We start from the raw sequence: 23482 nt of genomic DNA, 5'->3' as shown, positions 1-23482 counted from the left end.
ACACAATGCAATGTAATCCTTGTTTTTATTTTCTTCCATGGCTGCTTATCTGGACCAAGTACAACACCAGCCTGGGATACTTAGCCAGGCCTCTTAAAACAAAACATAAACCAAAAGCTGCTCTTTGCCTCGGTTTTCCCATAAATTCCTATGCGCGCATGCTCTGGGTCCGGAGTGCGCATGCTCCAGGTCTGGATTCTTTTGGTTCTTTTCAGTGCTATTTTCAGAGTACCGTTGTTTTCTCTTCTTGTCTCCCCCCACCTATCCCTCCCTCCATCGCCCCCTCTCCCTCTCTCCTTCTCTTTCCCTCCCTCTCCTCTTCTATGCTTTTGATTTCTTTGCCATTTTATCTTCACATATCCCTCCTTCTCACATCTGCTTGCCCCTATTCTGCATCAGCTCGCCGTTCTACCACTTTGCAATCTCCTACTTCTGCATCAGCACCACAGCCGTGCTGTTTTCACCACTCTGCAATCAATGTTTTCAAAAACGCTCTGCGTTGGCAGTGCCCACCGTTTCGAGCATCTCAATTTTACTTGAATGTAAAGGCTGCCGATGCCCATGTGATGTTGAGGAGATAGCATTTCCAATGTGTTTGGTATCCAGCAACCCATAGATTCTTGAAGGTGGGGGGAAGTCTACAAGTTCATAGACATAAAGGCTAAATAAATAAACAGGATTTTTTTTTTTGTCTTCTGTCATTGGCTGCATCTGTCAGAAGCTGGCTTGAAAGATGCTGTAATGGTAGAAAGAGCATTCAACCTTAGGGTGAGAAAACAGAGAGAGACCCTGAGCCTACGGTGTGTACTAGCCAGACAGAGATCAGAGAGCAACTCCAGTCTGCTGACTCATGAGAACAAGGAGCCCAACAAGTGGTTCTGATAATGATTGTCAACCTTACAGAATCCAGAAGCACCTAGGAGATGTGTTTCCGAACACAGCCATGAGGGACTTAGATTAGGTTAGCATCTAACCAAGTCTGAGAAGAATTGTCTTGCTTAGTTTAATTCAGGTAGAAAAGTCCTGCATAGAAGCAAGCAGCACCACTCTCTGGCTTGGGTACTGGACTACACAAAAGGAAGCCAGCTAGCAGAGCATAAGGATGTGTCACTCCCTGCTTCCTGACTGTGGATGCAATGTCACCGGCTGCTTCAGGCCCCTGCCACCAGGACTTGCTACCATGGTAGCCTGCACCCTTGAACAGTTTGCCTTCAGTTGTCTCGAGTCTGAAGATTTTATGATAGCCTCAAGAAAAATCACTAAGACAGAGACAAGCCAAAAAGGAAAAACCTTGGTTTCCCTAAATATCACCAGGCCCAGACCTGGACATGGATATGAGGGATGGTCTGGTAAATAAGCAAGAACAATGAACAGGATGCAGGATGTAAGGACACTGTTTTATTAAATAAATACATAAATCAATAACTACATAAGTAAATAAATCAATAAAGCAAGAAAGCCTCTCCCAGTGGGAGAAAGGAAACTATAGAAACCTATTTGCCCCCTATATCATCACATTTATGATCATCTAAGATCACAATCAGCGACAAGAAATAAAGATGCCCAGAAGTCAGAAGAGCCTGTGTGACCACTAGCAGTCTCATCAGTGCAATTCCTGGTCGTAAGAAACAGAAGCTGAATAACAGCAAAGAACACCACACAAAGTATTTTCATACTGTATTTCATGTACATTCTATAGAGGAAAGCTTGGGAGGGAAAGCCAATGTCTAGATGCCTCTCTGTTACCTTTTATTTATAGTTTATTACATATATATATATATAAATAATATATATATATTAGTCAATAGTACCATATATGTATATATGAGGGATACACATACATATATATATACACACACACACACAAATATATATATATATATATACACACACACACACACATATATATATATATATATATATATATATATATATTAGGACCCTTGGAATTGGATGCCCATCTAGGCATGTACAAGCACACACACACACACACACACACACACACACACATACACACATACATACACACACACACACATATATATCACCATACCCAGACCTGGAGATGGACACACACACACATGCATATATGCTACTGCTATCTACTATAGAAAAGGAATTTAGCTTTTACGAGTCTAGATATTTGAAAGCCCATGTGCACACAGATAGACCTGTGCACACAGACTCCCTCTGTTCCTCCACCTTCACAGTCAGCAGTGCAGGAGAGCAGGGTGGGGGACACTATAGTGAGATGAGCTTAGGGGAGAAATGATCCTTCTCAGGTCTGTTACAATCTCACACCTTCTGTCTCAGTCAACGCCACCTCCTGTGGCTCGGAGTGCCCCTCAATACAATCCCGAACTGTGCTCGCACTGTCTTTCCTGTGCTTCAGAACGGCCCAGCCCACTGCCTCCTATTCCGAAAACATCAAAAGCTTCTCTGCCTCTACCTGGGCCAACCGCTCCAGCTCTGTAATTCTGATCCTCTGCACTCAAGGCCAGACAGACCTGCTTCCTGCTGCTGAACACTTGCCAGTGTTATCTTCAATCACTGCCAAGATCCTGTCAGACATAAGCCCTGAAATGTCATGTGTACACATAAGTCAGTAATGCATGTTCATTGTCAAAATGAAACCCAGAGAAAGTCTCCCTGCTCCTCACTCTACTGTTAGAACTCGTCCTTCTTCCTCAATGAAAGGACTTAGCCATATTCACTTCATCTTTCCTTCCCAGGGGTTTAGAACACTGTAATGTAACCTTTGTTTCTTTATTTTACTGGTCGATCCACTACTCAAACCACATTGAACAGTGGTGTAATATGTAAAACTCCTAATGGGCACTAGAGGTCTAACCTAGTTGGTAACGTGCTCACCAAGCAAGCACAAAGCACTGGTTCAATTTCTACCATCCCATAACAGAGCTCTGTGGTATGGGCCTCTGACTAATACTGCAGGGGTAGAGCCAAGAGATTGGAGGGGCAAGGTCATTCTTAGCTTCATATCAAGTTGGAAGCCAAACTGGAATACATGAGACAATAGAGAGATCAGTAGGTAGGGATAGATAGATAGATAGATAGATAGATAGATAGATAGATAGATAGAATACAAAATACACCAAACTAGAACCCTTAATTCATTTTTGAAAAGGATAACTTACTTCTTCATATCTGACAATGGTTCCTTAATTATCCCTTTTCCTTAATATAATAAATTTAATAAAAATTGAAGAAGTCCTAGTTTATTGTTAGGTACTTTGTTTGAGGTGTTGTTGTTGTTGTTGATCCAATGCCCCCTTCACACACAATCCGTTTCTCCCTCAATAAAATTATCCTATTCCTTAATTCCGCTGCCACTGTCATGGAATTTGCATTGTGGTGAGCATCTCTCTCGGTGAACTGATAGCAGAAGTCCCCATGGCTCACAGGAGTAAAGGCAGCCTGCTTTCTTACTGTGTCCTGGTCACAGGAAAAGAAATCTCCACCACTGTTAAAAACTTAATAGGATATTTAAAAACCAGCAATAATAGATTCCTAACACGCGAAGACAGAACTATAGTCTAAATTTGACAAAAGACACACACACACACACACACACACACACACACACATTCTCAAGTGATTTTAAGCAAGCAAAAAAGCCAGTCACACTTCAGGCTCTTCTGTTGCCTCATGTCCCTAGTTTATGCCCTGGGCTAGTCCTATCCCTTTTGAGGAGTCTTTCTGCTTACTGCCTTTCTCTCCTCCTGGCTAACAGAATTAAAACAACATACATCCTCAAATCCCTTTGCTGGAGACTCTATGCAAAACATTCATGTTGAGTTCAAAACTGCCTACAAATCATTGAAGCTATCGTGGGTGTAAGGTTTCCTGTTACAATATTTTCAGCTTCAAGTCGTTGTCCTCCAGACTTTTTAAGAAGCAGTTTGGTCTGCGTTTAGTATCTGAAGCAGTTTTAAGAATCCAGGGCATCCAGACACTGTCTGGTCCTTAAAGCTTGCATTACAGTTCGTTCTCCAGCTTTTTTTCTATGCTTTCCAATCAGACGGGATGTACTTATCAAGTTGGGCCAGGCTTGCAGGCAAAGACAGATGCACAATGCCTTTAAAAGTCTTGTGTTCCATGTAGGAAAATGAAATTAATGTCTTCCAAGGGTGTGAATCTGCCCTCCCTCTGAATCCCAAGTGGGTACCACTTATAAGAAACTCAGGGGCAACTAGGAAAAGGAGAGGTGGTGTGGTCTGCATAGAGCAAGGTGAAGCTGTGCAGCAGGAGCAGCTCTTAATGAAATGAGGAGTAAAGTTAGACGGGAGAAGGACCAACGGAGAGCAAGACAGGCAAGAGAACCAGGAGCCGAAGCCTGTGCACTCTCCTGAGGCCTTCTCCATGGAGGATGAACATTCTAGCCTCCAGCCTTCCCTTCCTCCAGAATACCTGGCTGCCCAGCCATGCTGCGGTTCTGAATGCTCCCAAGCCCTAAATGTGCGTTTTCTAAGAAACCATGTGGAGAACAGGTCCTAGGATATCGGTGAGCAGTTTCTTCATTTCTCCAGAGCATTTTGAAGATAAGAAATGAGCAAATGTCAGATTCAAATAGATGGCTTGAGAATGATAATTTTAGTTGACTGTTTGGAACTGGATGCCCGTCTGGGCACGTACTAGCACACAGATATCAGTTACCTTTGGTTGCTGGAGAAGAGCAGATGTCTAAACAAAGCCACTGCTAGTCAAACTGAATTAAATGACACTGTACTCTGCCACAGCCCTGGGGATTAGTGTGCGTGCAGCAGGCCCAAGATTACCATCTTTCCAAATGGCTTTTGAGGACATCAGTACTTAATTAACTGTCATAGTCAATGGCTACATCTAAGGGTAACATTTTGTACCCAAAGGATCACAAAGCTTGAGAACATAACACATCAAAGGACAGACAATGTTCTTTTTGCTAGGAAAATAAATGCTATAAATAATCTTTTATATAGTGATAACTATATGTCTAATAATAAATATAGTAAATAACCAATAATAAGTATGATAAATAAATAAGTGAATACACAAGAATATATAAAATGTACACCCTATTTGGATGAGAACCATATGTTGAGAGAAGCCATACGCAAAATGAGTTTTTTAAAAAATAGAGTAAGCCGGGCGTGGTGGCGCACGCCTTTAATCCCAGCACTTGGGAGGCAGAGGTAGGCAGATTTCTGAGTTGGAGGCCAGCCTGTCTACAAAGTGAGTTCCAGGGCTATCCAGAGAAACCCTGTCTCGGAAAAAAAAAAATAGAGTAAGCAGAAGATGCATCACATGTTGGTTGCAGGACGTATAGAAATCAAGCTGGAACCGACTGGGAAATCATAGTGTGGAAGATGCTATGTAGGCTGTTGTGTGGAGAAAAGATATGAATTGTCTTAACTGCCACTGTACCACACATGATAACAATACTAACCTACCAGGACAAGTATGCAATAATGGCATGACTGCTATGGCCGTAACCAACTGCATTCTGAGTCCATTTGAGGCCTGCTCCACAAGAGAGAATCCTGCTACTGCAAACCTGCTCAAAGGCCCATAAAGAGGGAGGTGAGAGGCCCTAGAAGGGAACCTAGTGCAGTTGTTCTCCTAAATGGGCACCTTATCAAACTGCCTTCTAAATATGTTTATACTCGGATTCGTGTTGCTCTCACTTGGTCAGAGAAGTTTCTTTTGCAGTTGATAGTGGTTAATATGGAGACTCATAGCTGGCCAGAGTGCTAACAATAACTGATATCTGAGTACTCAGCCCTAGATGGTTGTCTATGCTGATTGGCCCAAGGACCGAGGAACATCACAGGAGAAGAGAGAACGTGAGAACTGGGACATGAGGAGAGGAGTTATGAGGTGCTGTTTCCGGTGCCATGGCTGTCACACTTAGAGCGGAGGAGGAGGCGGAGGAAGAGGAAGAGGAAGAGGAAGAGGAGTGGCAACAGTATGAAGGTGGGAAGGGGACATGGTGAGGGTCTCTGGGAGACTGGACTATGAAGTTGGGATGGATATAATAAAGCAGCAATGGACATATGTGAAATTGTCAAAGAATAAATAAAAATTGAAAAAATAATAAGTTGAAGGCTAGGACTATAGCTCAGAAGTAGAGTGCATGCCTACTATATATATGGTCCTAAATTTAATCCCTAGCACTGGGGGAGGGCGGTTGTAGGTTGAAGCTAGATGATGAAAGCCAGACTAAGGGTAGACTTTGTTTCTTATGGATAGATAATAAGGAATTGATAAAGGTTTTTAGTTGCTTTGGGGTATGCTGCTAGTGATATGAATGATGAACTAGAGGGTTTTGTTCTGTTCTGTTCTTAAAACTAATTAAGATCAGAAATCTCCATGTTCTTAATCTAGTGTAATAGGGACTGGACCTGCTTCAGAAACAATGAGAATGGCTAAGGAGGTCAATTCCAGTGTGTGAGAAGAGTGAATAAAGCAGAAGTAAGCCCCACAATGTTAGTTAGGACTGTGAGTGTGTGCTACCCTTCACGGTGTGTCATGCAGACCCCACACTGTGGGACAGTGGCTGCAACTCACCCACTTTCAAATTCTCTACATCACCACAGTGCAGAATCAGCTATTATTAGTAGACTCAGCCTGGACTCTGACCTTATGTCACTGTGCAGGGACTAAGGACACTTCTTGACAAAGACGCAGAAGCAACAAGAAGAAACAGGCTGTGAAAGAGAGTTGAGCACAGGGGACACAGTTGATACTGAGCTGTGGAATGTGCCAATTACAGCTCAGCTCATTTGGCATTGATCAGAGATGCCCACCTGACCTCCTCACACAGCAGCATTTAACAGAGTGATGCCTGCAGGGTAAATGACCGGTACATGTATAGGGTAGGAGTCTGTTTGGGGTCATTTGTTGACTTAGAAAAATACCTTTTAGGTAACTTCAAGATTGTTTCCCACCTTGGAGACTCTTCCAAATTAGAGACAAGAAGGTGAAAACCGTCCTCAGAGGTCAAGCATTTTCTAGAAAATTTTTGCAGAGAGGTGAGTGTTACATGTTATATGTTAAACACACACCCACATACACACACAAGTGTGAAGAGCATAATTTTTCCTTTTAAAGGCGAGATGGCTGATGGGAAGTTGCATTTATTTTTATTTCAACTACAATGGCCCTTATTCACGATGACAACTGCCTTTAGTGTGTTTTATGAGATCGTTAATTGCTTTTTAATTACTACGACCAAAATACCTTACAAAAATAGCTTAAGGGAAGATAAGATAGACTCACCATGGCTCATGATTTTCAGGGGTTTAGCCCACCATTGCTTGGGCAGAACATCATGGTAATGAGAGCATTTGGGAAGCCATTTTTTTTTCTTCTAAGTGGACAGGAAGCAGAGAGACGTAGCACATAGGAAGTGGACAGGATAAGACATGGCTCTGGGGACACGTCCAAATTGTCACGCTTCTTCTAACTCATGTCCGAATAATGATATTCAGGTCACCAAAAATTCAACTTTTGACTAGGTCAGAACGTAGGAGCTCGTTGGCTCTGGGAAAACACCACAGACACACCCAAGAGTTGAGCTTCATTAACTGACTAATTGCCTATCACAAACAAGTTTGGCTTGATTGTGTTCAATTCTAAGATTCCCAAAGATTCTACAGTGTGTAGGGAGTGAGGCTGTCATTGTGAAGCACTGTAGTATCCCAGTAGGACATCACTGAACCAAGCACCCATGTGCTTTCCTTGGGGGCAGAATGGCAAGATAGCCCTCAGCAAAACAGTCTGCCTAAAGTGATCAGAGGTAACCTGTTCCATGGAAAGATTGAGGAAGACTTCGAGATAAGGAAACTTAACCTCTTCATTTACTTCCAGACTGATCACTCACGTGTCATGAAAGTATTTACTTACTGAAAGTGTCCAAAGACTAAAATCATCAGAATAATTATTGCAGTTTTGCCTGACATCCAGTGATCCTGAATACATTAGATGATAGAGTTTGTTATCACTGAGTGTTAAACACTGTGATTAAAAACATTCTTGAATGACACAAACAGAAAGATAAAGCAGACTTGATACCCAGCTGTGGGATTTTTCTGTTTGCTCAGTTACTGAACGCACATGTTCAACGGTGCGTTGGACCACTGATACTTTCTGGGCGATGGTTTGCCCTCACTTCCCATTCCTGAGTTTGGATGACGGTGCATGCAAGTGTCTGACCTTTGCTTCTGCTCAGCACTTCTGGAGTTGCCATGCAAGAGACTGTATTTACCTCCAAACTTTACATTGTACTTCGAGGAAGAAGGAAAATCACTGGAAAGAAGTGACCTCCTCAGAAATCAGAGATTTTCTAGAAAAATTTGGCAGGGAGGTGAGTGTTATGTGTTACATGTTAATCTCTGTCTCTGTCTCTGTCTCTGTCTCTGTCTCTCTCTCTCTCTCTCTCTCTCTCACACACACACACACACACACACAAGTGTAAAGAGCATCATTTTGACTTTTAAAAAGTAAGATGATCCTTTCATCTGATGGCCGACATGAAGTTGCATTTAGTAAATTTAAATTTAATAGTTTCCACAAAGCCAAGGTGGGAGGGGCTTGGGGTTTTTTTGGGGGTTTTTTTTGTTTGTTTTTTGTTTTTTTAATGAGTGATTTTCGACAAGACTGAGTTTTGCCAATGCATTTGGTCTTAAAAACCAAGCATTCAGAACATGTTAACTTTGGAAGAAGAAACTAGCAGCTTTTTCCATGAAAGCAAGAAACAGCTTGGTTTCCTCCCTGTTTGTGGTAAGAGAACAGGGGACAAACTCAGAAGTGCCACCAGCAGCCTGGGGACTTCCCATGAGCTCTTAAGGGCCTCCAGTTATGTAAGGTCCTTATGGTCACCGCAGAAAAGAATTTCAGGACGAACTAGACTGAGGCACAGGGGAGGGGCAGGCCCACTTACGACCAGGGCTGTAGGTTTCACAGGGCAGGTTCATTTCAGTGTCTTAACAAGGGCTAACCCACTGCTTTTATAGGTATTGAACTTACCACTAAAGAGTTATTAAGAAACTTGTGCTCCTTCCTCCAATTTCTGATAAGAGATTGGATGGCCCAGGGGTGTGAGGATGAACTGCAATCTGATAAAAATACGACCATGCACCACAAGGGTGTCACAAGGGGATTGGGATACATCTTTTACTGTAAATGGGGTTTTTGATGAGATTCTGAGAAAACTGAAGGTTTATGACAGAGAAAGGAGAAAGGTCATATCAGCTAGCCTTGTGCTTAGCTCACTGCTATTTTAACATTCTTTTTTGAAAATATCTTATATAAATTAAAAAAAACAAAAAACAAAAAACAAAAAACAAAACCAGACTTTGTGTCGGCAGCCTTCACAGCAGTTGTCAGTAATTGTGCTGCGATTCTTGATTCCCAGCTGGTGAGGGGCTCCAAGAGACTCTTCCTGTCTCCCCATAATTTCCCCTGCCTTTCCATCCTGCCTCCTTACCATGAATGGAAATGATTTCAGATAATTATGCCTCTCCTGAGGTATGAGTTCCCCTGATTCCAGGTCAGTGTGGCATCAGGGAAGAGTGTAGAATCTGCATCCACACCAGACCCTTGAATGCTTTTGCCATCTCAAGCCCTCCCTTCCCCATGCCAGCTCCTTCCCGATAGGTCATCTCTCTTACTAAATCTTGTCCAAATCTGACAACACCTGCAGGCTGCACACTACTGAAGAAATGCCTCAGCTTACCATCGCCCTGAGGCCGGAAGATGCTGGATACCAGCAATGTGCATTTTCATACTCATCTCTCAGAGATCAGCTTCTTCATGACTGGTGTCCATCAACTAATCCATTCTATAGATGGTCTGGAGGAGAGTCCCCCGGGATCAAATGACCCTGCTCTCTGAAATTCCCTTACAGAGCAATGCCAGAGCCAGGTTCATAAGATAGGCCCCCAAGGAAATGGGTCAGCCCACATGCGAGCTCCGGGAAATGAAAACGTGGCCTTGGGCTCAACTGCTGGGGAGAACTTTGAGTCAGGCTAAATATAACAACCAAGCTGGAAAGCAGCCAGGACTGGGGCCCCAGCTCTGTGATTGACAGAGAGAACTCAGAGAGGCTCAACTGCCACAGGTGGGCCACAAGGCTCTTTTAACTCTCTTCCCAAAATAAATGATTAATGAGTCTAATTCCTAGTGTTGTCTGAATAGTCATAAAATTCAGGCTGAAGAGAGATGGCGGTGAGGGGGACGAGGAAGGGAAAGTTACTCTTTGGAAGGAGAACCTTCCATGACAGTGAGCATGCAAAGTGATTTTCTTAGAAGATTCCGTACTGGGTGACTGTGTTTCCTTGCTGGGATTCGCATTCCCTACTGGTGTGGGTTGGGACTTCTGGGTCTGCCTCACATTCTGAGATCTCTGTACCATGCAGAGGAAGAGAAGCCAGCCTGTAAGCAAGAGGGGTTGCATCTTCACCCACAGGGAGCGCCATCTCAGAAAGCCTAGCACAGAACCCTCTCCCATGCAGATGTGGGCATGGCTCAAAAGGTTAACAGAGGGTGTGGCAAGTGACCCCACCCCCCACCCCAATGAATGTACCTTTAAGGAATTGTAACATCTAATAATCATCTTGAATAATTTAGGTGGCAACTTAATAAGTAGTCAACTTCACTGCGTATGAAATGCATTGGCCAAACCATTTGATATAGACTATCAGATATCAGTTACCAGGCACAGGGGTAGTGTTAGTTTTATAAAGATTAGTAGCTGGGCCAGGTGGCTCGGGCCTATAAATTCTAGCTAATTCGAAAGCTGAGGCAGGAGGATTGCAAATTGAAGAACTACCTTGGGCTACAGGTTGTGTTGAAGACCAGCCTGGGTAATTTAGTGAAGCCCTGTCTCGACATTTAAAAATAAATAAATAAATAAATAGGACAAGGGGTGTAGCTCAATAGAGAATTTGCCGAACATTCAGGTGACACTGGGCTCAGCCTCTAGAACTGCAAAGCAGGGAGAGGGTAGCAGCGACCCTGTGGGATAAGTCACAGAGAATAACTTACTGTACTACCTACCAGAAATATGGAGGGGTGATTCTATTCTTAACTAACATTTCAAATACCCCCCAATTTTTCATTTGCTTGTCTCTCGATTTAAAGTCAGTTCACCTTCTTCACTGCAAGTGAGTGAAGTCAGCTGACTTGCTCTGACGCACTGCCATTGTTTGTGTTCTCATCGGTGGTCCTTTGGCCAGCAGTGGCCCTCTGGCCAGCCTTGGTCCTCTGGCCTTAGGTGTCTCTTTCACTGCCTGTGTAGGGGAGGTGAGAGTCTTCCCACATCCTCAGCTAGGATAGACAAAACACTGACAGGAGAAAAGAAGAAAACTCGAGATAAGTTGTTAACTTCTTTTATTTGCACACAGGGCCCCTCATAACAAAAAATGTAGACAAAAGAAGTAGTTAGTGGCAAAGGCTTATTCACCAAGTTTGACGCGACCAGTAAAGTACCTAGTGTGTCCAGAGAAAGGTGCTTAGGCGAAGGCAGCTTACTGTGGGTTCCTTTAACAATGGCCGGCATACAGATTTCTCTTGGTCTCAACTCCCTCATTGTTACCAAGGAAGCGAGCAGTGCCTCTTGTGAGTTCTTGGGCACATTTATAAAAGAGTTTAAAAGCTGACTCAGAGGGAAGCACGGGATCATTTTATTTGAGTTTGAAAGAAAAACCAAAGGCAGGCAAACTATAAATGTCGGCAGCTGCCAAGAAGAAGGAGAATACAGAAAGCCGTTCAAAGTCGGCACAGAGCTCAGCCAGCAGGTGAGGAAAGGGCGGGTCTTCGGAGAAATGGTGAGAAAGCCCAGAGTTTCAGAGAAAGTGGGTTTAGAGTAGGCTTCAGGCTCAGGTCCAAAATAAGAAATAAAGAGATAAAGAGAAAGAGATGCTAAATACTGGATACCGAGAGCACCCCAGTCCAGATTGCTGTGTCCCCGGACAAAGGATTTCACCGGGGTCAGTTGGTCAGAAATAGAAACTGTGTTAAGGGAAAGCCTCCTGAGACTAGAAGCCAGTTAGTGAGCTGAGGGGAAAACTTCAAAGCCCTGGATCACAAGGATGGTGACCCTTTACAGGGCACTTACATAACAGCTGAGCACCGTGGTTTTGCGAACTTCCTTTTAGTGAAAGGAAGCCCAGGTGGGGGAGGTTTGCCCACTCTCTGCCAACTCCCTCTGTCCTGGGTTAATCCTGACACGGGGTTCTGCAGCCCTTACCCTCCTGCAACACCAGCTCTGGTTTTTAGAACACCGCTCTTCCTGACACAGGAGGGAACTTTCATACCCTTTTAGGAAGACAGATGGGGGAAGCCCCTTCTTAAATCTGCCAACCGTCAAGAGTCTTTAACCCAAAATAATCAATATCTCATAATGGTATTCGGGGTGGTATATTCTCCATGTGTTACCTACACCTAATTCAGCAGTTGTGTGGTAGTTAGTGAGTGTGGTAGTTAGTGAGTGTGGTAGTTAGTGAGTGTGGTAGTTAGTGAGTGTGGTAGTTAGTGAGTGTGGTAGTTAGTGAGTGTGGTAGTTAGTGAGCCGTGCAACGCTTAGAACCCTTAAATTGCTAAGAGGTTTCTTGAAAAGCCTTCAGACTGAGTTTTCCAGGCACAAGAAGAGAGTATAAACCAGCAGGTCTGGACCGTGGAAGCCCTCCCTGTCCTCTGCTCAGTCCACTCTCCGCCATTAACTTCCTACAAAGGTAGAAACACGGTATTCCACCAACACCTTTCGTCCATTCCTTTGATCTATTCTTGTTAACTCGAGTCTATTCCTTCATGTTTCCTGCTAAAACTCTTGGTAACCTCTGAGACTTCCGTCTCCTCTGGGGTTCTGGGTGGGCAGTCTTGTGTTATTTGCTTTGGACACTCTAACCATCATCCCTGGTGGCCACTGCTCTGCAGAGGGACATGGAGACCTGTATGTGAGTCAAGGATCAGATAGCATCGGCTGTGGATCTAGACTCTACTGCAGCAACGGATGGAAGCCCAAGAAGACACACTTTGCTTTGGATGCTTGGAACAACTGTTCCCAGGGTTTTTTTTTTTTTTTTTTTTTTTTTTTTTTTTTTTTTTTTTCCTGCTGTATCTTCAAACCAAACCTGCAAGGCTGACTGATTTGGACTTCGCTAGCAGCTCTGGAGTTTGGAATGCTGCAAGTCCAGAGCCAGATCGTCTTTAGTCCTCTGAAGAGCCATATACTGCCTCCACTGGACCTGACCTAGAGGCCTTGGTTTGTCATTGGAATGTATTACCTCGGTAGACGAATGGCTTCCACCAACTCAAAAGCTAAGATTATTATTAGGGAGCGCCGGAGGCCCACAACAGACGTTTCTTCCTCCTTTCTGCTGTAACCCGCCTTTCTGATCGAAAGTACCTTTCTCTGTACTGTTCCTTTAAACCCTTAATGAAACTACTTCTGTGTTCGAACGTGGGATTTGGGGGTAACCTAGTTCCATGTTCTTGGGCCATGCTTTCTCAGATTTAGCTCCAGAATAAATGTGCTCTTATTTTCTTGAGGTGGAAGCTCTGTTTTTGCTTCAAAAAGGAACGTGCACGAGTGGATGGACATTCATCCAGCTGCTCCTCTAAACTGGTTAGAGTCACTAAAGTGGCTCTCCCGTGAATTCTCCTGTCCTGTTCTCAAAAATGGCCCCGTCCTTTCATTCTATGATGAAAAGGTCAAATCTCATCTAATGTCACTGTTAGCAGCTTTATGAGGGAGGTCACAGCCTGGTCCTCAAGCCACACTAAGGAGCCAGAAATAGCCAAGTGCCTCAGGAAAGGGAGAGAGAGAGAGAGGGAGAGAGAAAGAGAGAGAGAGAGAGAGCTCTACAGCAGGGACTCCATTCATACCTACTGCTGCTGAGCATGTCCAACAAGGATAACATCAATTGCTGTTAACCCTAAGGTGGTCCATACTCTGTTTCTCTTCCTTTCCCTTCCTTAATGCAGAGTTCACAGTCTACCTCCAGCTAGCCACCTTATAGCCTCTGGAATTAAACACTGTCTTCTGCTGGGTACCTATGTTTTGCCTTTGTTTGCAAATATAGGGGCTGTGAAGAACCATCTTACCCCCATCTTGCAGAAGTCCATTCAGGAGGAGCAAGGACAACTGGCTTTAGAATGCATGGGCTGCAGTCCATGGGTTATCACAGCCACATGGGTGGGCCTTGGTGTGGCCCAGCCCCGAGGACTATGTGTCCTGAGGACTTCATGCTTTAAGGAGTTCTGCTCTGCCTGCTGCCCTCACATCCCTCGTAATCTAAGAATTATATGAAACCTTTAAAGAGGCTTCCAGTCCCTTGCTGGGCAGTACCTCTGGCACTCATAGTACTAATGCTTGATCTCTCAGGAATTGCTGCTGGAGCAGGTTATGGTTCTATCACGGCCTGGAGAAGAACTTAGAGATGGAGATTGTTAGCAATGACTGCCACTCTTAGAAAACATTTGGGAAAATGAAGTTGTTAGTGAAGCTAGGGTGAGATGTTTTTACTACTGGCTCTGATGATCTTAGGGAACAATATGAAGTTCAGAAAGGCACACTCATTAGTTAAGCTAGGGACCCTTTATGGTCAGGGAACAAGATCAATGGCAGCACTGGCTGACCTGACTCTCACTGAGGCTGGCCTGGTGATGAATGATTTCTTGTACCCATTTTTACCCTCAGCTTCCTGATATAATTTGTCAAGAATTGCTGATGAGTAGATATACATTTTGAAGATTTTATATAGAGACGACTGATTTTTATATAAAAGTTTAGATTTGTGGTTCTTTTAAGGTTCTTAAAAGATTGTTTTTAAAAGGTAAATAATAAAATAATTACTTCTTTCTCTGTAACTGCAAATTGCTGCCTGCCAGTGAGGGAAACTGGCTGAGAAAACTGGCTTGCTTGCCTACACTTTGTTCATCTATAACAAGTCGCTTGATTATGAATGTACCCGGGATTTTAAAGAATGCTTTGTTTTCTTTACCTGTATTGTGCAGTGTTATTTCTTATAAAGGTGCCAGAAAACACATTGTTCTTTCATAATCATTTACTAGAAGAAAACTAAAACGGTAATTATATACTGATTGAAAGGGTTTGCTGGGATGTAGAAGGGATGGAAGAAAGAATAAAAGACCGAGTGGCTAGACCATTGTCTCTCCCATCCATCGACTGTGTGCATGTGTAACGTCTGTGCGGGTGGGGGCTGGAGCATTGCTCCTTCCAGCCACCAATTGTGTGTTTGTATGCATGTATGTGTGCAAGACTTGGAGTCTGCTTGCTGGAGCTTCGTTCTAACCATTCTACGTGTGAATATGTCTGTCTGTCTGTAGGTCTGTATACATGTATTGTGTGTGTATGTGTGCATGTGTATTTGCATATTGTCCATTCAGTGTGTGTGTGTGTGTGTGTGTGTGTGTGTGTGCACGTGAATTTTTCTCTCTTCCCTTCTCTTTCTTGCTGGCCCCAAGGAGTTAAAAGAGCTCATAGAATTTCCGCCACACAGAGAGTGCCAGCCCCGGTAAATAAAGCTTTGTTCCCTCAGAAATAGTCTGCTTCTCTAATCACTGGCTGCCTTTGACTGCAACCCCCGTGGGTATCTGGATCCACCCTGGTCAGTGGTTCTAAGCACTGATCCCCAACGGCTGCCTGCCTCAGTTTACCCACCACATGGTTGCCAAAGCTAGTCATTGGCACCGTCTTAGGCTTAAAAGCCATCTTATAGTAAAGACAAACTAGGTTCATCTCTGCTTATGATTAAACCTCTGCTTCTCCAGGACTGGGCTCTCCCTCGGCATAGCTACCAACAGCTCTGTATTGTCTGTTCCAGGAATGGCAATCGCCTCTGTTCCTAAAGGTTGCTGCGATGCTAGCCTGCTGTGCTTACCTCCTGCTCCTGTAACCCCACCGATTTTACCCAACAAATTCCCCATTTGGAAACTCCCTACCCCTGAGCTAAAAACCTTGTCTTTCCTCACGTTCCGTGCTGACCTCTTGAGCGCTACCTTCAGGGTAAGCAGCCTGTGTACATGAATTTAAAAAGCTTGCTCCCATCGATTTCCTGCTTCGATTAATTCGGCCACAATGACTTAGGTTGGCGGTCTTTTCCCTCCCGTCTTTAGGATTATCAGCTGGTGAAGGGTAGCCAGAGCGTTCTCTCACAGTGTGGCCCTGGCATGTAGAACCATCAGCCTCACTTCTTCCAAATGGAGACCCTGGCTCCAGTCCTCACCACAGACCCGTTCGATCAGAATTTATCAAACAGCACTCCTGATGAAGTGTACTTTAGACATTAAAGTTTAAGATGCTGTGAGCATACTTTAGGGTAGTTATCCACCTTTGGTTGGCATGTTGAAAAGATGGTGTATCTTTTGGACACATAAATGTGAGACTTTGCGAAACAACACACCCCTCCTCCTCCTTAGTGACTTTATTGGCCCCTGGGTCACATCAGTTTGTCCATCCCAGGAAAGTCAGTGTAGAGTTTGCTCCTGAGCTTTCTGGATCCAAGCCATCCATCTGCCAACACCGCATCCCCATGTTTGTATAGAGAAGCAGTGGGGGTTTCTCACAGTGACTTGCTGCTCTGCTGCCTGTCACTCCAGGTCTTCTGTTCTTAAGGGAGAAAGAAAGCTCCTCCCTCAGGTGGCAGGAGAGTCAATGATGCAGCAGAGACAATTCTCCAACTCCCCACAGCACAGGGGGACACACTCCCTCCCCTGACACCCAGAGCACAGCTGGTGAGGATGCTATCACGTAGAGCTCTTAGCATGTGCAAACGCTGGCCTCCCTCTCAGGGGAGACTCTGTCCCTTCAAATGAGCCCGTCAAGGCTGGAGAGCAGGGAAGGCCCCTGAGCAGGTTGTGGAATAGTGAGCACAGCAACCTGCTCACCGCAATGAGCTGTGAGGGTGTTGGCGAAATTCAGCCTAGAACCTACCACTGGATGGTAAGGCTTCTTCTACAAACGTAGAAGCTATGCTCGAACCATATAAACTGGCTGCCCTGTCGTAAAGCAAACTGTTGGTGAAAATCTGGTCCCTCAACACTTTCGCTAGAAGGCTGCGATGAGGGTGGGGGAGCCTGGGGCAGATAAAGTGGAAAGGAGAATCACCTACATTTCTGTGGCAGTGAGAAGTTGGGAAAGCGTTAACCATGAGAGGGCAAGCCTTCAGAGTCCAAGGTAATCTCTCTGGTGTGCTGTGGTGTTACCAGATTTGCCAAACCACATGGAGTAGGGGAACCTGGAATTATTGCTATTGTGAATTATTAAAGGAAACATTACTTAGGAATGACACTGCTAAGCAGAACCGGGCTGTCTCCTTCCAAGATATAGAAATCTCACTGGACAGTAAGGTAGACTAGGTCACTAGGACCAGGAATCTACCTAACCTGAGCCCAGAGGACACGGGTCTTCTTCACCTTTGAGATCAACTCCCCAGAGGCCTCTTCATCATTCCCTGGAATCAGCTCCCAAACCTCTCTCCTCTTCTCGTGTCTCATACTGGTTTGCATAGCTGTAACTGCTGAATCTGGACCAAGTTCGAGATCCCACTCCATGGGACATCTAGGCCCCAGGTCATGAGTGTGAACTAGCTACCTCTGTAGCCACAGAAGCCTTGCTGATGGAAAGAGTGTGGGTGCTTCCATGGGACCCACTGGGCCCTGCTGCCTGCCTTCCTCTTGCATACGCTGCAGTCAGGATGCACAGAGACAAGGGACCTCACAATATTTAATGGACTTAAAGTGGGCATGGCCTCCAGATTCTCCCAGCATCCCTCAGTCCCTACCTGGCATACTATACCCTCTACCCTGAACTTTCAAGCCCAGAGGCTGGACTGCTCTTCTCCCAGAGGCTCTTCCCTATATAATCCAGACATTTTGGTGTCTACACACACACACACACACACACACACACACACACACACACACACACTTACACTGGAGGTCCTAGTCTTAGGGGTGGTGGGGACCTTTTTTGTTTAGAAGCATTGATGGACACAGCCATAAAGTGGCTTAGGTCCTAGGGCACTTTGACTTGACACAAACTCGCAGTATAAATCACTTGTCTAGGAACTACAAATCCATCACCATGCCGTTTTGATCTGCAGATTCTGGCATGGGCTTTGCTGATGGTACTCAAACTCTGCAGAACATGAGACTCACTTGGGGTTGCTCTTAAACATAATGAACCAGTACCCCGGTGGGGGATTTTCAGGCTAGTGACCGACCACCTGTGAGAGTCAAAACTCTAGCCCTTGGCTTTTATGTTCAGTGTAGGGCTCTACACGGCCCCCTGTGGGTGGCTGTTGTGAAGCGCACACTTCCTGTTTCTCTGCAGCCTTTAGATCTCTGGTTCCTTTCGGGGCTTTTGTTCCTCTAGGTCTCAGGCATTGATTCCACCATCTCATCTGTGCCCTCCTCTCTTCCCTGTTATCTTTACAATACTTTTTCTGCAAACATCTTCTAGTTCTTCTTAATTCTTCTCTTTGTTCCAGTTCCACCTTCCTGTATCCAAATAAATTTTCCCTGCAGGGAACTATTGTAAACTGTTTCCGTTGTAATTCTGAGAGCCCTATGGTTGGATTTTCTTCTCCTTCTTCTCCTTCTCCTTCTTCTCCTTCTCCTTCTCCTTCTCATTATTATTATTATTATTATTATTATTAGGCAGGATTTTTACCTCAGTAGTTCTATAGATACATTCAGGTCTTATTTTAAATGAAAAAAAGAAAATCTATATTTTACTAAATAGGCTAGGATTTAAAAAACAAAACGAACAAAGAAACAAAAATAAAACTAAGCGCTAAAAGCGTAGCGTGTTTGAGGCAGGGCAGAGGGACTTGGGGGCGTTTCAGGAATAAAATGGAAGCTTTCTATTCTAATCTCTTTTCGTTCATTTAAATCTTTTTGGTAGCGATCTCAGTGTTAGAAGTTGGGGATGTAGTGCAGTTGGTAAACTATTACTCCTCTAGCATGGAGCCGAAGTTTGCATGAACTGGGTGTGGCAACAGAGGCTGGAAACCCTTTGAGGACCAGGAGTTCTCTGCTACCTATGGAGTTTGAAGACAGCTGGGAAACCTAAGGCCCTTTCCTGACAATAACAAACCAGGCCTTTCTAGCACTGGGGAGGCAGAGGCAGGCGGATCTCTGAGTTCGAGTCCAGCCTGGTCTACAGAGTGAGTTCCGGGACAGCCTGAGCTACACAGTGGAAACCCTGTCTCGAAAACCAAAAACAAACCCTCCAAAGCATTTAATGTAAAGTAGAACTAAGAATTAAACCATGCAGAGCTTGACAAGACAGGTTAGACATTACACCGGAATCGTTTTAAACGTGTAGTTTAGTATCTTCCATGAATGTAAGAGAAAATCATTAGAATCAACCATTTTAAAGAAAATGTAAACGGGAGGGTGAAGCAATGGGAGAGCTAAACACATAAAACAATCGCAGCCCCAATACAGTATGACTGCCACCTAGTGGTGAGATATCCTCAGCACAGGGGTCCTGCTTGAGTCCGTGAGGGAGACTGGGTACCTGGTCCACGAACTAAGGCCACCCACCGCTGGGTGGCGAGAGGAGTTCTATTCTCTACAGTGCCAACTCATAGCTTCCAGGGTTACTGTAAGAAATACGTTATTTGTTGATCCAATTTCAAGGAAAGTCGTTCAAGGACCTTTAGCACATCCAAAAGCATGTTGCTAAAGTCTGACTTTACCACTGACTTAATTGTAGCTCAGAAAATATTTTGTAATTTTAAAAACAGCACCAGAGCTGGGTTTTGAATCCCTGGAGTCCGTAAGGAAAGAACAGTGGTCTAAGGCAACGTGTCAAGCCCTTCGTAAGCCTGGCAGACCTAAGCCACAGTGTCTCCCTGTTCCCAAGCTTCTCGGCCCAACCTGTCACACAGCAAAACTGAAGCCATGCCTTCCACGATGCTCCCCAGAAGTTCTAAGTCCCCTCCCACTCATTTCTCTCTTTGTTAACTGTTATTCGTATGATGCTTTAATATAGTTACATCATTTTTCCCCCTTCCTTTTCTTCCCGCCACCTCTTTCCAGGTGCCCACACCTTGCTTTGTTTCGAATTCATAGCTTCTTTAATTGTGTGTGCATCTGTGTGTGTGTGTGTGTGTATATGCCTGTGTGAGTTCTTAAATACAACTGCTAAGTCTGTATAATGTTACTTGTATGTATGTTTTCAGGGCTGCACCAATAGGTTATCCGATACCCAACGATCATTTGGGTATCGGATACCTATTGGTGTGCCCTTCCGTAAGAAAGACTATTTGTCCTGCTTTCAGCATTCCTTCCTTGCCTGTATTCTTTGTCTGAGGTTGGTACCTCAAAAGCAACATATTAGCATATCTGTTGGTACCACCCTTGTTCAGGTCCTGTCTAGGCAGCCATGTTGGTGAGACTTTATGGGGCAGCTTCTCTGACATTTCTAGGAGACAATCTCACAGCAAACTTCCTGCTCCTCTTCTCATACGCTCTTCCCACCCACTTTCCTCCTGTGATCCCTGAGCCTTAGGGGCAGGAGTTGTGCTGTAGGTAGATGTATCTATTGGGATTGAGCACCACAACTCTGCATTTTTGATGGGTCGTGGTTTTCTATGACAGTCTATCTGTTGCAAAGAGAAGTCCCCTTGATGTGGTGTGGGGACTATGTACCTGCAGGTATTAGGAGAGATACTCAGAATGTAGTTAGGGCTTTTGCTGGTTTGGTAGAGTGGCAGTTGTAGGTTCCCTTCCAAGACCCATGACTTCATCACTGCTAGGGACTTGGCTAGGTTTCCACTACCAGGCACAGTTTCCCTCTTGTTGAATGGGCTCCCATTCATTTTGGAACTCCAATCCCAAAGTGTTCAGACACCTCGGCTGACCCGTCTCCTTATTCTTGCCACCAGTGGGAATTTTAAAGTTGACATTTTTTTCTTGTCTAAGTTTATGCTGGGCACTCTAGGAAGTCAAACATCTCACAGATACCTCAGCTGGACAGTTGCCTTCCTCGTTCTTGCTCACCATCTCTGACATCACTAATAGGTAAGGGTCAACAAAGAAGGTGAAGTATCTGGATAAGGCCCACAGCATCCAGGGTGCTCAGCTGACTTGGTTTCATTGTGTTGAGTCAGCGGCTGCTTTTGCTGCTTAAATACAATAACTGGAGAGTTGGAGATTTCATTTCAGCCCATGCTTTCTCTGCTCAGAAATCAGAGCTGAGATGATTAAGCGCGACCTTTCCATGCAGATGGTGTCTCGCTTCATCAGCACCAAGAGCACCTGTCGCGCTAACCCTCAAATGCAGATGTTAGCATATTTCAGGACACAGTGTCTTGAAGTGGTAAAGCTGGTGGTGTGGTGAGGGCTTGGCAGCAGAGAGCCTGACGATCCAAGTTGGAAAGCCGCTCTGCGGTTCTAGGAATCTAGGGAGTGTGGACTGCAAGGCTCTCTTCTTCTGATTGCTGGAATGCCCTAGGAACATTGCTGTCCAGAGTCACGTGGATCCATTGTGATAGGAGGTTGTTAAGTGCTGTGACCATGAGCATCTACACAAAGCGTACGTCTTGCTCTGATGGAAAAGGGCTTAAGCAAATCTGAACGTTTGTTTTTAAAAAGGTCACGGGAAACAAACCCTCGCCTAAATATCTTCTTTGTGCAACCAAGAAATGAAGGGGGAAAAAGCATGTTTCATCTTAACATGGTAGCAAAATGTTGTGACTGAGATACGTATGCAAGGTACATCCCACCAGTAGGAAACTTTAACGACCAAGAAATTCACATAAGCTATTCAGTAAATAGCAGGTCTAAAAAAAAAAAACAATCAAACCAACAACAGCAAAAAAACCATTCAAGTCTGTAGGGTGAGATTGACAAAAAGAAGGAAAGCTTATGTTGGCATTTGACAGATGAGAGCGAGTTGGCCCTGTGGTATAGGGGAAAGACGTTCTAAGCATGTATGAGCTTATGTACTCTTATTAGATTACAATGACGCTGATGAAAATTCTAGTCTACCACGGAGAAGAACAGACATGATGATAACGCAAGATCTCTCAAAAAATGACCTGTGCAGCTGGGCGTGGTGGTGCATGCCTTTAATCCCAACACTCGGGAGGCAGAGGCAGGCGGATTTCTGAGTTTGAGGCCAGCCTCTTCTACAAGGTGAGTTCCAGGACAGCCAGAGCTATACAGAGAAACCTTGTCTAAAAAAAAAAAGGCCTGTGCTATGCCAGAGAGGAGCAAAGGTGGGAGACAGAATTATATGTGTGTGTGCATGCGCGCGTGTGTGTATAATATATATAGCTATTCTAGTAATAAATAAATTTCTGATGCAATATGTACTACATGTTGAGCATGTTTGCCCCTATATAATTAAAATACATATTCATGATTTATGTGACCATACAGAATCTAGAAACCACAGATGAAGGGAAAGCTATAATATTCTTCTTTCTGAGATTAGCTTGATTCACGTCATAGAACTGCCTCCATCTGTATCCATTCTCCTGTAAGTGATATGATTGCATTCTTCTTATGGCTGAAAAAAAAATCCCTTTGTGTATGTGAAATATATTTTTCTTCTCCATTCCTTTATTGTTGGACACTTAGCTTGCCTTCATAACTTCATGATTGTGAATACTGCAGCAATACAGAGTCATAATTCTTTTCTCAAAAAATAATTCTTTGAAAGTTTCATACAATGTGTTTTGATAATATTGGCCCCTCCCCTAATTCCCCTCAGATCCACCCAACCCTCTATTCCCTTTTTTTCTTTCAACCATGAAGACCCATTTGTGCATCCATATATTCTTGGATGTGTGAACTTTACCTGGAATATGGTCAGCTTCAGAGATTCAGTCTATTATCATCATGGCAGAAAGCATGGCAGCATCCAGGCAGACATGGTGGTGGAGGAGCCAAGAGTTCTACATCTTAATCCAAAGGCAGCCAGGAAGAGACTCAAGTTCTACACTGCATGGGGCTTGAGCATAGAAACCTCAAAGCCCACCCCCATGGTGACACACTTCTCCAACAAGGCCACACCTACTCCAACAAGGCCACACTTCCTAATGGTGCCCCTTAACATGGGTCAAGCATTCAAACACATGAGTCTATGGGGGCCAAACCTATTCAAATCACCACACTGTCACAAGCACAGTGAGTTCATATGTGTAGCAGCCCTCAGAAGCTACTATTAGCAGTGGGTGGTGGTTAACATGGAGACACACAGCTAGTCTAAATGCAGAGAATAGAATAAGAGATTGCAGGATGGTCACCCCTAAATGGGACATCTGTATCACACCTCTTCCTGCCAAGGCTCAGAGGGGGCATAACAGCAGAATAAACAGAGGCCGTGGATAACTACAGGGAAACACAGTCTCCAAGACACAATGGGGCAACCAGAAACACATATCATAAACTGCTTCCAACTTCCTGTGCTTGGCCTACTTAGGCCCATTCATTATTTTGCATA

General features: G+C 44.4%; 1 long non-coding RNA gene across 3 annotated transcripts in view; it reads right to left on the bottom strand.

Moving 5' to 3' along the window:
* Gm19708 overlaps positions 1 to 23482 on the bottom strand; it is a 72563-nt gene that overhangs the window by 5439 nt on the left and 43642 nt on the right. The window contains exon 1 of one of the 3 annotated variants that reach the window (XR_001784009.2): positions 9734 to 9995. The exons of the other annotated variants lie outside the window; for them this stretch is intronic. This is a non-coding gene — a long non-coding RNA (predicted gene, 19708). Of the gene's footprint in view, positions 1 to 9733; positions 9996 to 23482 lie in introns of those variants that run through there. 3 annotated transcript variants of the gene reach the window in all.

Source organism: Mus musculus, chromosome 3 (genome assembly GCF_000001635.26).
Source record: "Mus musculus strain C57BL/6J chromosome 3, GRCm38.p6 C57BL/6J".
Lineage (NCBI taxonomy): Eukaryota > Metazoa > Chordata > Mammalia > Rodentia > Muridae > Mus > Mus musculus.
This window is presented reverse-complemented; position numbering and strand designations above follow the sequence as displayed.